We start from the raw sequence: 15,640 nt of genomic DNA, 5'->3' as shown, positions 1-15,640 counted from the left end.
GGGGGGGGGGGGTATCAGCAAATAAACACACATAAACAAAAACTATTTATTCTTGCCGAAGTTTCGACCTGGATTTCAAGTCTTCACCAGGGAGTTGAGCCAGTGGTTCTGACTAAATCAAAAGTTTACTTACTAGTTCATATCTCGCTGAACACGGACCTGTTTCCTGAAATTATTTCTAGTTTTTCCTCCACTTCCTTACATGCAGATGTAATTCCATTTGAAATCGCCTGCTTGTTTTCTAGTCCCCATTCATCCGATATCATTTCTCCTGTACATATTGGTAGTATTACTAAGAGGTTCTTTGAGCTAGTTAATAAATTTTGTTTAAAAATAAATAAATGGGAGTACGAATTATGTGTTTGATTAGGTCTCTATGCAGAAGACTTAATGATCGCGCAAATGGTATAATATATGTTTAACTGAAAAAGGATATCGATGAGGATATATAATTTTACATTCTTTAACGCCCTACAGACATCGGTCACGGCGTTACATCGCTGGTATACCCTGGTATTTACATAATAAATATAGCGGAAATTCTCAATGCTTTCACTTCCTCACTCACTTGTGAATATTCCGGTAGTTGAAAACTTTATGTGGAATTTCTATTTGAACCGTGATTATTACTTTAAAATATATAAAGTTCCTAGTGTGTTTTTTTTTTTAAATTAAGAAAGGTTATTTTATGTACAATTTCGAAATTGTGAGTGGCAATATGGTCATGTTAAATACCAGAGAGCTTTAATTTTGAAGTACCCACTTTAGATCTCTTCTTTTTAGAATTTTTTCTTACTATTGCGATGTAAAATTCTCCATATGATGATAAAGACACGAAAATTATTTGATACCCATAACTAGGAGATTTTTGTTATGCTGAATATGTGTTAAATTTAAATTAAAGTAGTATGCAATGGCGTAAAAAGTAGATTTTTTTTTATGCGTATGGGATTTGCTCTGAGTTGAAGCTTCAGAGCATTTTAATTACTTAACACCTACAACATTACTTATGTGAAAATAAACTTACTTAATATAATTCCTTTAAATTGCATTTGACCTTTACTGTCAAACATGAAATATTCATTTAGATCAAGATAATTAGTAAAAATTGAACCGATAACCAGAAATTATCCGCTAAATTGTATCACTTTGGGCCTCACAATGACTAAGCAAAAAATGAGAAAAACGAGGGGTAGCTTGCCTATCCAATCCTATTAACAAAGTAACGCACACAAATTAGAAGAGTCGCAGTATGTATGATATTAGAGGTTAGACTAGAAAACATTTCAGTCACTGAGCAAACTTTTTTTTTTTAAGTTAGATATAATTTATTTCTCTTTCAATTATAAAAAAAAAATTGTTAAATTTTGTATTACGAACATGCGTACCAATTACATATACTTCATCACTACCAAATGCAGAGAAACATTATTCATGCAGAAAGTATATACGATTTTTTGCTTTTAAAACAAATTTGGATCAGTGCCTGCAGTAAAAAAACATGTTCGGGCATAACACCTACTTATTATTCCGATTTTAGTAAAAATTTCTGCGATTGTACGAGCTACTATGTAGATGGTTCCAGTTCCATTTAGCAGTCTGTCCACTACTTTCGCTTTCATATGCACATACATATTTTCCTTCACACCAGCTTTATAAAGGGGTGGTCCGATTTGGCCCAAAATATTGCTTTAATATAATACAGTATCTATTTAATATACAATATCTATGTACAGTTCAGTATCTATTTTATCTATTCTAGTCCATTCCCACTTAGGCACGCGCGAAAGTATTTTGACACGTCTATATTCTTAAAACTGCTGGTCCCTTGGATATTACGACAAATCATTGACTTTAAAATGTTAGCAATTATGTGGCCAATTAAAATAGTGTGAAAGCTACAGCCGCCGAAGACATGACAGACAGACATCTTAGTTCAAAATCGTTTTGAATTATTTTATCTACGTTTTTTATTTGATGATATTTAATTAATTTGAGTTCTCTAAACTCCAATTTTGATTTCATATTAAGCTATACAGAATCGTAACTATGATTCTACGAAGAACGATTCCTTGAGATAGATAATATTCTCTTGATACAAAGATTATTTATTATAATGTTAAATGCTTAGGCAATATTATACCGTTTATAACTAATATTAACAGCCATCAATACGTGCTACATTACGACTTAAATTTGATGAAAACATAGTTGACTGTATCCTTAGTTCTGTCAGAGCAAAATAGATCTCCACTAGACGAAAAGATTAAATAATGTTGAGACAATACTTACAATTGGTTCCATAAAACTCAACAAAATAACTGCTTTCTTGATTACTATTAAAAAGATTAAGATATCATTATTTACAGAAACTTCAATGATCCACTTTTTCTCTTTACTTTTTATTTTTAAAAAACCTTCAACATTTTTTCCCTTAGGCCATTTTAAGGGGACAACCTATAAAATTAGTTTTATTGTATTATTATATTACCCCCTCAAATAATACTAATGTTCCCGAACATGCCTTAACCATTGATGTCATAATTCATTAAATTTTCTTTTTTGCAGGCTAATTGCCAATGTCTTATGTCTTTAAAAAAAATAATAAATAATAAATTGATATCATAACATATATCTTTTTTTGCTGAATTAAATCAATTTTTTTTTTAATTTACTTAAAATTAGACTAATAAATTCAATTTCATAGTAAATGTGTTAATATAGATGCCATCTGTACATGAAGATTTGTGCTGTATTTTAATTTTTACCTTATACAATTAAATTAATATTTGAGATTTTTTTTAATACACTCCGGAGGAACCGACTTTATCGCTTAACCGAGCATGTCTCAGTCCAACTATTTTGAGAAATGGGGTTCTACCTTTAAGTAATTAAGCCCTACCAATTTAGGTGGAAGGAGGATTTATATCTTGTGATAACAATTAAATAATGTAATATAGTGTGTTCAGTCATCGGAAGATAACATCTTATTTGTCTACCTAACAGTTCCTGACTAGATTTAAGAAAATTGTTGTGATAAGACGTAGATGTAGGTCGATCCTATTGCCTTATCAATTTATTGCTCCTCAATACATATTTCTTGGATTCCATTTTCCTGCTTTGAAGAATTTTGCTATAATGACGATTACAAGGATTTTTAGCCTAGTACCTATCCATGGTGAATTCGTTTTAATAGTTATTTATTTACAAATAGCCCACCAACAGTTAAAAACCCTTAAAGGTTTATTCATTTTTATTTAATTTTTTTTTTTGGACCCAATGGATAATGGATGGTCAATATTTGTGTTTAATAGGGGTATTCATGATGTGTTAAATGTAAAATGTTTTACTATGTTAAATATTATAAGTGTAGGATTGTGATAATAGTAATTTATTATAAAATGCCTAAAGTAAGTGAAAAGTAGGAGTTGTGTGAAAGTTTGACCACTGAGTGCCTTGTTGATCTTCTTACTTGTGAGGAAGAGAATCGGAATGAACTAATTGAGAACTGTCATTACATTATTATTATTGTCAGCCATTGGTCTATTAGTTTTAAAAACATCTAAAAGAATACTAACAAAATCTAAACACAAACTACGAGCAAGTAACCTAACACTACAACAAACAAAGCGGTGACGAGCTCAGCTGGTCTGTTGCGTGAAGCCATTCTCCATTTAGCAGACCCAGTAACAGACTCTCAACTATGTTATAGGTTATATTGTTTTAACATGGTAAAAGAAGGAAATGTTTCTCCATTTAACAAAGTTTTTCCCTTTAACATGTTAAACTAAAGATTATGAATTTCCCTAGTGTGTTAAAAGGGTTTAATAATAAGCCTACTGGTCCTGTTTGTTTTCTTGGTTTTTATTTCTTGTCATGTCGGTTCAGCTATTTGGCAATAGAATCGGAATACTTCAATCGCTCTAATTCTGTATAATTTACCTAACGATAATGCTTTCTAGCTTATGAAAATAATTCATTTGTGTTGTTTTATCATTAAAATGAAACAAAATATTTTTCTAAAGCCGCATTAAAAACTGCCTAAAAGGGAATCGAAGAGTTAGCTGTGTTCTCAGCTATTTCCTTAAAAAAAACAAGACATCTTTGCTACTGTAATATTGTTTGGTAATAACCTTAGGTTTTGATAAACGTATTGTGTGATATCATTGTATCTTCCAATAGTGCCTCCTAAAGGAATGGGTGAACTCGGGGAGTTATGGTTCCTTCTAAGTTGTTAGTCGAACTTATTGTTTAAATGATAGGTGCTACTCTGCTTTTTGAGCTTTCGTCTTAACTGCAATGTCAAACAAAAATTTAAAAACATAGGTGTGAGCCTTTGCCTTAGAATATTGACATTACAGTGCAAATCATTTATAACGACACCGGTTTTAGGAAACAAACGGTTGTTATGTACGAAGTATTCTGTCCCGTTAAATTGATTACATAAAATGCGCATCCTTTCTATGTAACCTACAAGCGTTTATAATGTACAAATTGGTTATAAGTAAAATAACTAGGAATCTTTATACTGTTAGTTATCGCTTAAACATAGCTTGGTACCTGTAACTCAAAAAATGTCTCCTGTTTTTGAATTCTTCAGCATTAGAAAACATACACATGTCATACAGTTTGATTTTGTTAATGAATAATTAACAATAATGTCCCTTTATCATTTTATTTAATGTAGTAATTCAGAAGTTTCTTTTTAAGTTTATGGCACTTTTTTAATTGTTCGATTATCTTCTCTTGGTTTTTAAAAATTTCCGATATAGTGGAACGGGACGGGATGCCTCCAGACTACACGCGGAATATTCCTATTCAATACTGCTCTATGCGAAGAACCCCATTCTCTTTTGTCCATGTACTTGTCTTTTTTTTTCATTATTGTAACACATACATTACGTTTTTAAATTACAGTTTGTTTTTTTCTTGTGTAGTATACCTGGTCGCCGTCAGGAGAGTGGGTCCGTGGCAAAATGATACTACAGGTCCCTTCCCACTTGATATTTTATGTGTATGGTTTTATCAATAATAGTAATTAATCGATTAAGGTTTTTCAAACAAATTACTACTTATAAACCAAGTAAATACTTACAAATTAAGCTACACGGTCAGACTCTGATAAAGTACGGATTTATTATAGATATATTATTTATTATAGATCCTTTAATCGACTTTTATCGGTCCTCCTGTGGGCATCGGGAATTTTATCTCGCTCTGCATGAGGACTGACCTATAAAGAGATATATAATATATTCAAAAATTATATACATATTCAAACCCTTGTGTTTGTTTTACTGTAATATTTTGGTGTATCAATTTCAAAAGATCTGTGAAATGCCGTTAGCAGCTTAGAATTTTTAATTTCCTCGTAAATCTTGAAAATTCATTTTTAAATTATTTACACATTATGATAGTTTCACTGCGTACATAGACATATAGGTGTGCATCGGGTGTGATATGAAGCGTTGAGAATCAGACTGAACATACCCTCCGCGGCCATAATTTTGAAAAAAAATCTTTATGTGGGAGAGTTACCATTTTTTTCTAGCTCTTTTAGAACAGTTTTGATAGTAAATACTTACATTTCTGTTATCGACAGACAAATTTTTAAAACATATTATTTTTATTTAAAAAAAAAAAAAATAAAATAGTTTTATAGAAAATCTTCGCATCGTGGGGTTGTGTTCACTATTCCTAGTGAACGTCAAAGTTCTATAAATTCAGTCAGGGAAACGAACTAGCTTGGAAATCAAGCAAAATCAATTGTAAGCTGATTATTAATTTGTAATGTGATCACATTCTGGTTGAAGTATTTATCATTATTGTTTTTATCGACACATATTAATATCCCTGATATCAATGTACTATCGAAAAAATTAATCGTGGATAGATTATTTAAAAAATCTTCTACATAACCTATCTCAGTTTCTAATACGGATACTTAATTTATTTATTTTTATTGTTTATTAACTTTGTATCATTGGATAACATCTAATATTTACGTTAGTGAGATACATTTAATTAAAATTGTTTACCTACTATTGCTGACTCAATTTCAAGAGTGGTCTACACTTATACATTGTGTCTATAATCAATAAACTTCGATGACGAAAGTACAAGTTCTACTTTAGTCAGCAAAACTAGCTCTCTATGCATTGGCTTATAACCAACACATTTTTTTTTTCTCCTTCTGAATTTAGAATTTTTGTTTGTTTTGTGTGTCACTACTGAATATTTTAATATAATTAATAATTGAGTTTTCTATCAAAAGTTAATATATCTACTTTTGGGAAATTATTATTGGAGCATTTCATTTTTATTTGTAACAGCTATTTGACTGGATAAAAAATAATTTTTTATATAAATATAAGAATTTGTTTTTTGTGCAGAATTTTAATTTGTCAAAAAAAACTTATTTTTCAGAAGTGAGTGTATTAACTTTTGATTGAAAACTCTTCCATTATGTATACGTATATTTCTATTCTTTCTCAAAATATACGTCTAAAATTAATGTAATTATCGAAATATTCTACTCAACAATTTTTGTATACATAAAAATTGTAAATTCATGAATTAAATTTTTATACCCAATCCGTACGTTTAGTTGACTTTATTCATTTCAATATGAAATTCAAATAATATCAATTCCAGTTAAATAAAATTCAGCGCAGGTTTTTACATTGAGGAAACCAAAATATCTATCAAATTTAGATGTTCGTTTCTAGGATAGGCTATGTAGATTGATAACAATTTTTCAGGTATATATTTAAATTGTTGTACATAGTTTCAAATTTGATACATTTTATTGTTTCGAACGTGTCACTGGTTTTTGGGGAAAATATTGATATTTTGAGATGCGATATTGTCCATAAATTTAGTGACTATGCTTTCATATTAATTTAAGCAAAGTCGAGGAGAAGTTATTTGGGAGGTGTTTGGAAATAACTTTATCTGTGCGATTTGCCTGTAACGATCTTCGAAAATTCCATCTCCTTAATAATGTAATATAAGCCACTAAGTTGTAATGTAACAGTATAATTTTTAACTACTGGTTGAAACTAACAATTTTCCCATCTTTAACATTTTTTTTTAGTTTCGATGTTAATTAAACTAAAAAATTAACAAATAAAAAGTCATGATTTTATTTTTTTAATTTAGATTAATGTATTAATACAATATTATCAGAAAAATATAAACACCTTACCTGATTCTGTTTGATGCAGTCAGCTTTATTATAGCTGGTATATAAAGATATACAAGACGCTATCCAAGGTTACTTCTAAAAATTCTCATTATATAATTTCCTTTTTGATATCATATTTTAAATGGGGTGGGGAGAAATGTTAAATCCATTAGTAGTTGTTTTAGATTTAGTTCTGTGCTCTGTACCTCTTTATATCACGTTGTATTACTTAAGAAGGATATAATCAAAACCATTTTCCCCAAATGCTTCCCAGAACTATTTTCCATCTTATGTGATATGTTTCAATACTTTACGTGGACAGTCAGACCTCCAAGTTCGCACCAGTGGACTGGTTCACCGCTCGGTATCTCAATTTATATTCATTGGTGAGGAAATGACCATTTCCGATAGTTCTCAGCTAGAACTAGGAGAGGGATTATTTAAGATAATGTGCTTACGTATATGAATCGGTCGTTAATAATTAATGTAATTGAATCTTTAAGAGTTAAGTAAATTAATTTAATACGAGACAGAAGATTGATGTTTTGAATATTCTTGTTTATTGGTGATAATGAGAGACATAAATTGTTTGTTTTATGGCAGTTATTAAGATTAAATTGATCTGTCTTTCTTTACAATAGAATTATTGTTCCATTAGTGGTTCCTTATATTTTATTCGCGGTAGGCTCCTACATTATCATTTGATACAAATAGAGCGTCAAATGCTGTTTTTTCAGCAAAAGCTAAGAGAGGCTTTCAACAAATAGCTGTGCAAAGTTAAAGAAAATCTGACATGGTAAGTTTCAAAACCGTTGAGTTGACGTGGAATAACCCATTCCTAAATTATTTCATGGAACCCTTGTTGGGAAACACTGTGCCACATAACATACAAATGTTTGATTAAACATAAACAATTTTTTTTTTTAGTTTAAGCCGCAAACACTCAACTTGAGTGGAGAATCTGACCATTGCCAGAACTCCAATTGTCCATTTTTATTTTAATAAGTCTCTTGGCCACTGCCGTTTCAACCTTCTAGGTGGGCTGTAGGGATGGGTGGAACTAGATAAGGTTTGAACCAAAGGATTAGGATGGTTGGAAAGGTTTATTTGGAATTTTGAGAATTTGGTTGGTATGAGATCAAGGACAAAAGGGATATGTAGGTCATGGTGTAGTGTTCTGTTGGAAACGTAGTAGGGTGCATTAACTATGGTTCTAAAAAAGTAGAGAGAAATGGTTTAGCCATGCTGCCCAAATACATTAGGTTGCTACATTACACAGCATACCAATCAATCCATGATCGGACATATGTACAATAGATATATTTACGTGATATAACAAAAAAACATTTTTTTTCCCTTCAGTTTCCTTATACATACCTACATACAAATATTTTAATTTTTTTTCTATTTCACAATTTCATTCCATTAGAAAATTTTATTTCGTTTAATTGACAAATTTATTCTCTCAGACTCTCTCCAGTGATCCGCTACCCACGTTCGATCCGTTAAACAAATTTATCATTAGATAACAATGTGAAATCAAACCAAAGACATAATAGTCTCAGCAGTAGGTCAGTTTACAGAAAAACAAATAAATAAATGCATTTAAAAAAAACGAACTAATTTATAGCTTTGAAAAAAAAAAGTTAGTTAAAAGAAATACTTTAATGAATAAATAAGTTTTAAAAAAATAATAATTTATTAAATAAATAAGTTAAGGGAATAAATAAGTTAAAATACAAATCGACAGGTCCACAAACTAAAAGAATAAATATCTAAATTAAAAATATTTACAGTGAAACATAAAAATTGCAAGTAAATAAGAGTAATAAATGGTTTTATACAATTAATGATAACGAAAATAACTACAGATAAAAAAGAAAAAATATAAAATAAAGTACACAAAAAAATGGAAAAAGAGTAATCAGAGTAAAATCAAGAATAAAGGAAGATAATGAACAAAATAGGAAACGTACCCTTCAGATTAGATGTCAGTTCGAAAGTGAGCGGTTACAGGATGTAATAGAGAAGTAGTGGAGATTGGCGGTTAAAAATACGCTACATTTGAAAATAATTTTAAAGTAATTTGATAAGGCTTAAGATGTGTCTAGGAGATGCAGTCTTTATCATATTTATGATTGACGGCTTGATTTAATTCTCTGCGAAATGAGGCGTTTTTTATAGTTGGGGCAGTAGCAAGAATTCATGTATAATCAAAGTTAAAAGAATAATTGAGGTTTAAAGCGTGTTCAGATAGTTCAGCGGCAATATGGTTACAGGAGTTAATAGAAGTTTTGTGCTTTTGTAATAATTTCTTTTCTTTCTTTTGTTTCATCTAAATGGTAGGTGATTTTTTTTTCTTTCAAAGTTGTATTTCTGCATTAGTTCTTGATTTGAAAACCCTGGACTGATTTAACGAATTTAAAAAAATATATCCCCAAAACACGAATTTTTTACAAGGAATTTTGCGACATAAAACAAGTTTGCTTCGTCTCTTTAATCATCAAACAGTGAACTATTCTTTTATCTTAAGCACTCTTCGGATTACTTCGGAACGAGAAAGCCACACTATATATAATATAGATATTCTACACCCATGTAGTTACGCAATTTGGCAACGCACCTTCTTTATTTTACTCTGATTCATTTTCGAAGTGAAACGTACGTTCTACAAAGCTTAATAAAATTATTTTTTGATTGCATTTTATATCATTGTTAGCGTAGATTTAGTTTAAATTTTTTTTTTTTTTTTATGACAAATTGAATCGTAATCATTAATAGATTTTTTACAACTCAAATTACTTTTAAGAATGATATAAACTCACTATTAGAAAGTACTGCTAGAGGTATTACAACAATTGACGCGGTATTGCAAGGCATATTGGAAACATTCGCCTGCTGAAGGTTGTTTAAATTTCATAATTTAGCTATCACAAGCCATTCATATCAACATTTACTAATAATCCGAAAGATAATGTAAACCATAATTTCACGAATAAATTATATAATTAAATTTAAAAAATAAAATTTGTACCACTACAACCCATGAAGGGTGCAGTACTTTGTAAGGAAGCACTGATACTAAACCAACGGTTGTGCTAGGAGGTGATTTGGTCAGAATCATGCTTGACCGCCAGATTTTTACCCAATTAAGGTTATGATACTCCAGAACCCACAGGGTTGACTCATGGCTACAGTGTAACAGAAAATAATTATCTGCCCAGCCGGATCCGAACCCGAGTTCTTGGATTTAGTAGCATCATGGCTTACCATTGTGCCACTCCCATATTATTAAATAAGAAGATAAAATAAGTAAAATGTTATCATATTTTTGCAAAATAAATATCGTTATTATTAAAATTTTAATATATTAATTTTAATTTTCAGAAGTTTCATTTCTGTCAGTCATTCCCAAGGCTGCCACAATTTTTTTTTCGTTCCTTATTTGAATTTTTTTTTCTTTATTTTCGAAGATATTTGGTAACAATTGCTCACCAAGCAATATTCCCTCTCCACAGGTTGGGGACCACTAACTTAAGGTTTATTTAAGTCAATATTCTGGCTGTAATGAATTTCCCATTTTTGATGATCCATTGAAATTCATTGGACATAATCTAATCCGCAATTGACCCCATTCTCACAGGTAATTATGGGTTAGCTTTGTATGGCCGCCCCTTCATCTGAACGAGTAACTTAAAAGTTTCCGCTAGTAGTTCATTGGTGAATTCCATTTAAAAATGAATTATCTTTTTCAATATTTTTAACTAAACTTAACGCCAGGATAACCCTACGGGAAAAGTTATTTTTCAGGTTTCTTTCTGAGAATAAGTTCTGCATTCACTTTATTGTTTGCGGTGAATCATGTCACGTCTCCGAGGACGTCCATGGAAAAAACTGGTTCGTTGGCCCTACTAAGGAAAAACTGAATAATTTCCTTCTTTCTGTACAGAAATTTAGAATATAGAGGTGCAATAATAATTTCAGTTAAACAAATAATTAAATTCGGATAGCCAGGTTTGATAAAAGATTAGATATACGGTGTAATCTTGGTAATCCGAAGGGGATGTTTGGATTAATAAAAAGTTTGGATTACATAAATTGTATCATGAAAAATGGTGTAAAAAAATTTAACAATGTGAATGTACAAATTTTAGCTATTGAATCAGTTGGGAGCCTTCTTGATCCAGATTGTAATAATTTTTTCGCTTATGCTTCCCATTCCATCTTGAAAAATATAATTTTTCGGAATTTCTTACAAACGAATTAATAGGTTTATTAAGGAAGAGCATAAAATAAGCAGTTATTAGAAACAGCTGCACTTGTTTTTCAACAAGGCATTTTATCTCAAATTTATTTTATTAATGTGAAATTTTCTTTCAGTGTTAAAAATTTTAGAGCGAGATAAAATTGAAATCCCTGATTCTTCTGCCACTGTTATAAAGTAAATAAAATACTTGATTATGACTGTATTATGATTGTTTTTGTTTTTTTATTCCTAAAACAATACTCAATGTCTGTAAAAATTTCCTTGCGCATTATTATTATTATTATTATTTGTTTAATATTTATTAGGAGTATTGTAAAGTATTGTTAATTCTTATTGAAGTAAAATAAATTATGGAAATATATGATAGAATTAATTATAAAATTTTAATGGAGAAGATAAAATTACAATTCGGCCAGAGTTATTGGCTGGCTTCCGGGTAAATTTTGGAGGTTTCGCTATAAAATTACCAATGATATAGAAATTTCATGGACAGTGCTAAAACATTTATTTGGGTGTAATTTGCCTTAAATCCATATTTTCACAATAAAAAACCTGATGTAATAATTTTACCGTTTTTTTTTTTGTGTTTTTTTTTTACTTTTTACTTAATTGAGATTGTAGATGAAAAAATAGTTGAAATGAAGTTTGTTGATTTTTTAATTATGATTCGAATGAAAGTATTTTTACGTCCCTATGGCTAATAATAAAACGTTATAGCGTTATTTAAAAAAAATTCCCCACCGCTATATTAGGCGCCATTTTGAACATGCACAACTTGTATTCTTTGGGACTTTTTAGATTTATGTTTAAATATCTTCCGAAATATATATTACTAACCCCATATATATTTAATTTTTAATATGCCATAATTGAGAAGTTAGAAGCCAAGGAGTCCAAACATTAAAACGTAAATATTGAGTTTTGATTTCATTATATTGGTATTGAGTTTTTCACAGATGCGTATCCCAAGTTTTATTTCTTCTTCGTTGAAAAAGATTATTTTTATTAAGGTTTTAGTATTTCTAATAGATCAGGCCTTGATTAAACTCCACTCATCTTAATAGAGATATATGACTAACTAGGCGATTAAAATAGTGGCTGTCTCATCTCCAAATCCAATGAGATTGTTTGGAATGGTGTAACATGGACAGCAATCAAGTGGTATTTACCTCATATGGCAGCTCCGCAACACGACAGATTCGATCTATCTTGTCATTTAATTGGTTGAACTGTTTATTTATTTTATTTTTTTAATTGTTTTTTATTATTTGTAAATTAGGTGATATTGTAAATATTACAGTTCTTAATAATGAATTTAACCTCATTGTAAATCATTGTTTCCTAATAATACAGAGATGATAATAAAAGTTACTTATGAAAGAAATGTAAAAAATTCAAGAAAAATAATTCTAGATGATTCATATGATTTGGAAGTCGTTAACCAATTTGATTCTATTTTTTTTTTTTTTTTTTTTAAAGAAACTTCCTTGTAAAATTAATGTTTACATTAACCCCCTCCATGTTTTGTTTCTTTAAAATAAATGAATTCATTATTTTCAAACTCCAGGTAATTTTTTGTCAGTGTATAATAATCCTATGTTCGAAGCAATTGTTAGGATTTTTTTAAAAATTATGTTTACATATTGGGGAAAAAAATGTAAGTGTAATCCTTAGGATGGGCACACATAATTCAGAAACGTTGAAATTTCTTTTTTTTTAAATATATTTTCGATGAAGTGTTTTTATGTAAATTATTAAATAAAATGCTAGAAATAGATTGCATGGTGATAAATGATAAATTTTAATTATTGTTTTTAATCAATAACATTGAGAATTAAACGAAGGATGTAAGATGATTTTTTGGAATTTTTATCTTAAGTTTAACTCTAGTTATCTTTAGTTAAAGATATTTGTTCACGATTTTGGCCCGTTCGTAAATTAGCAAGTTGACGCAATGCGGTCTTATTTGTGCTCCTATACTAGATGGCTTTTACGATCGTAAAAAATATATTTATTCATTTGTTACTCTCTGTCATTTTGTAATATTAGTTGTTTTTTCTTTTTGATTTGCAGTTAATTAATGGTTATATCAAGGTGCTTATACCCTTGTCAGTTGAGCTTATTACCAACTTGTTTGAGGTAGAATGAAAATAAAAGTTTAAAACACATTTTTGTATCCATCCATTTTCATAGGGTTGTCCAACTTTACCATTTAAATGAATTAACCAGTTACAGAAACCCGGGGATAGAGTAGAGGAGGTGCGAACTTATATGCTTGTCCAAATGTTTCTCTATTCTATCTGTATTGAAAATTTGAGTTATATTTACTAATCTAGATCGTAATGAAACACTCAGCACTCTGATTTGAGTTCTTTAGGGTGTTCGACTATTATTAGTTTTTCTAGCGTTTATCCATTTATTAGATAAACATAATTTTAAGTTTTTGTTCTATTAAACACGAATCAGTGTATTGAACACAACTTACAATGCAGACTATCCATTTTGGTATAACTTCATTGAAATTCGTGTATAGGTTTCTCAAGGTTAAATTTAATGTAAATTCAATGCTTGTCTATTGAAAAAAAATCTTTGAGAACACATGTAATAATATAGATATCCGTTTATTGCGAATAATAGTCTTACTATCAAAATGGGTATCATAAAAAAAATAATAGGCAAATTTTATTTATTGTCAAACAAAAACTAAATTGTCTGTTGAAATTTATAATTCATTAGTTTCTAATAGATGAACAATTCATGAAATGTTAAATGTTTACTTTAATATCAATTTTTTTTTTTATTGACAGTTTTATTATTATTTCTTTGTTAATGTTTCTTATTATCGTCTCTTGTTTTGTCTTTTTTGTATTGAAAATTCTATTGATAAGTCAACCATTTGAATTTTGAATTCTCGTAGAACCTCCCGGTAGAAGGAGATTGTATGTTGCTCTATGAAAAAGTGCATAGCGGAGGGTTCAAAAGAAGGGAAAGGGAAGGAAAGGAGGATAGGAAAATGGATTGGCAAGGCGCATGCGCGCAAAGATGAACACAACATAATAGGCGATTGGACGGAACCATTTCTGTTAGCTTGGGGGGTGCGAAGTTTGCTAGTAGGACCGCCCGCCCAGTTCGGTGCAAGGCCGTCAGAATTTCCTAAAAAAACAAAAAGCAGCCGAACAAAATTAATGAAAATGTTTATATGCTAAGAATAAAGCTATCAAAACAGAATTAAATAAAAGCTCATATCATTTGTAAGTGTGATCATCTTGATATAAAAAAAATTAATTTATGATTGCTAATGTTAAAAAAAGACCGTTTTATTTGTATTTTATCTGGCATATTGTAATGAGAACTTAAAAGGCGAGAATTTCGGAGTCCTTGGATGAAGGTCAATGTCACTCCCCTCCGGTCTGGTGTCTCCCTGACCTCTCTATTGTCTACCTAATCCCTGTCAGCCACTTACACCCCTTTTCTGGTGGAAATTCTTCCATCTATGTAATTAAGCATTAGATGTAAGAAGAAATTAACGCTCAATTGTTTTTTGTTTTTTCTTTCCATTGGTCATATTTTGGCCTGCATTGTTAAATTAAACTTATTGCCTGGAACAACTATTTATTTTTTATTTATGATTCAGTGGTGATACTGACAAATTTTGTAGAAATCGGCTTGATTATTATTATTTTTTAGTATCAGAATTGGCCTAAATGATTTAGTGACTCTAATTTTTGAAATTTTATGGATTCAATTTAATCCTTATTCGTAAACTTTTTTATAAATGGGCTTAATTTGCCATCCCAAAATCTCGGAACCTAGAATTCTGTTTACGTCACCGTTGCTAGTCATGTGACCCCGGCGCCATTTTGGCATTCGCCGCATTGTTTGTTGTTACGAGTTGTATTACACTTCTCAAGACTTCTTTTAATTGCTTCATTTAATTTTCTAACATTTTTTTCTGACAGAATTTGTTTTTAGAGTTTAATTGAAAACTAACATAATTCTTTATTATATCATATCAATTACCCATTACTTTCTGATAAGGCATTTCGGGTTTTCTTTTTTCACTCCTTTCGCTACCCGGCCTCTCCAAGTTGGATTCTACAAAATCGTATTCTGGCGGGAGAAGTTCGAATTTTTAGTATTGTCCGTTAATATGTCTCTAAACAATAATTTTTTTAATACGTTTAAAA

General features: G+C 30.0%; 1 long non-coding RNA gene across 1 annotated transcript; it reads right to left on the bottom strand.

The window, feature by feature from the left end:
- Window positions 1–32: 32 nt before the first annotated feature.
- On the bottom strand, window positions 33–5,183 carry LOC106687273 (uncharacterized). Its single transcript, XR_001344145.2, has 2 exons — window positions 5,096–5,183; window positions 33–271 (listed from the first exon to the last, which is right to left on the bottom strand). It is a non-coding gene; the product is annotated as an uncharacterized lncRNA (long non-coding RNA).
- Between the last annotated feature and the right edge of the window lie 10,457 nt (window positions 5,184–15,640).

Source organism: Halyomorpha halys, unplaced genomic scaffold (genome assembly GCF_000696795.3).
Source record: "Halyomorpha halys isolate HHAL.00 unplaced genomic scaffold, Hhal_1.1 Scaffold940.1, whole genome shotgun sequence".
Taxonomy (NCBI): domain Eukaryota; kingdom Metazoa; phylum Arthropoda; class Insecta; order Hemiptera; family Pentatomidae; genus Halyomorpha; species Halyomorpha halys.
Note: the sequence above shows the minus strand (reverse complement) of the source record. Positions and strands in the feature narration are given on the sequence as shown.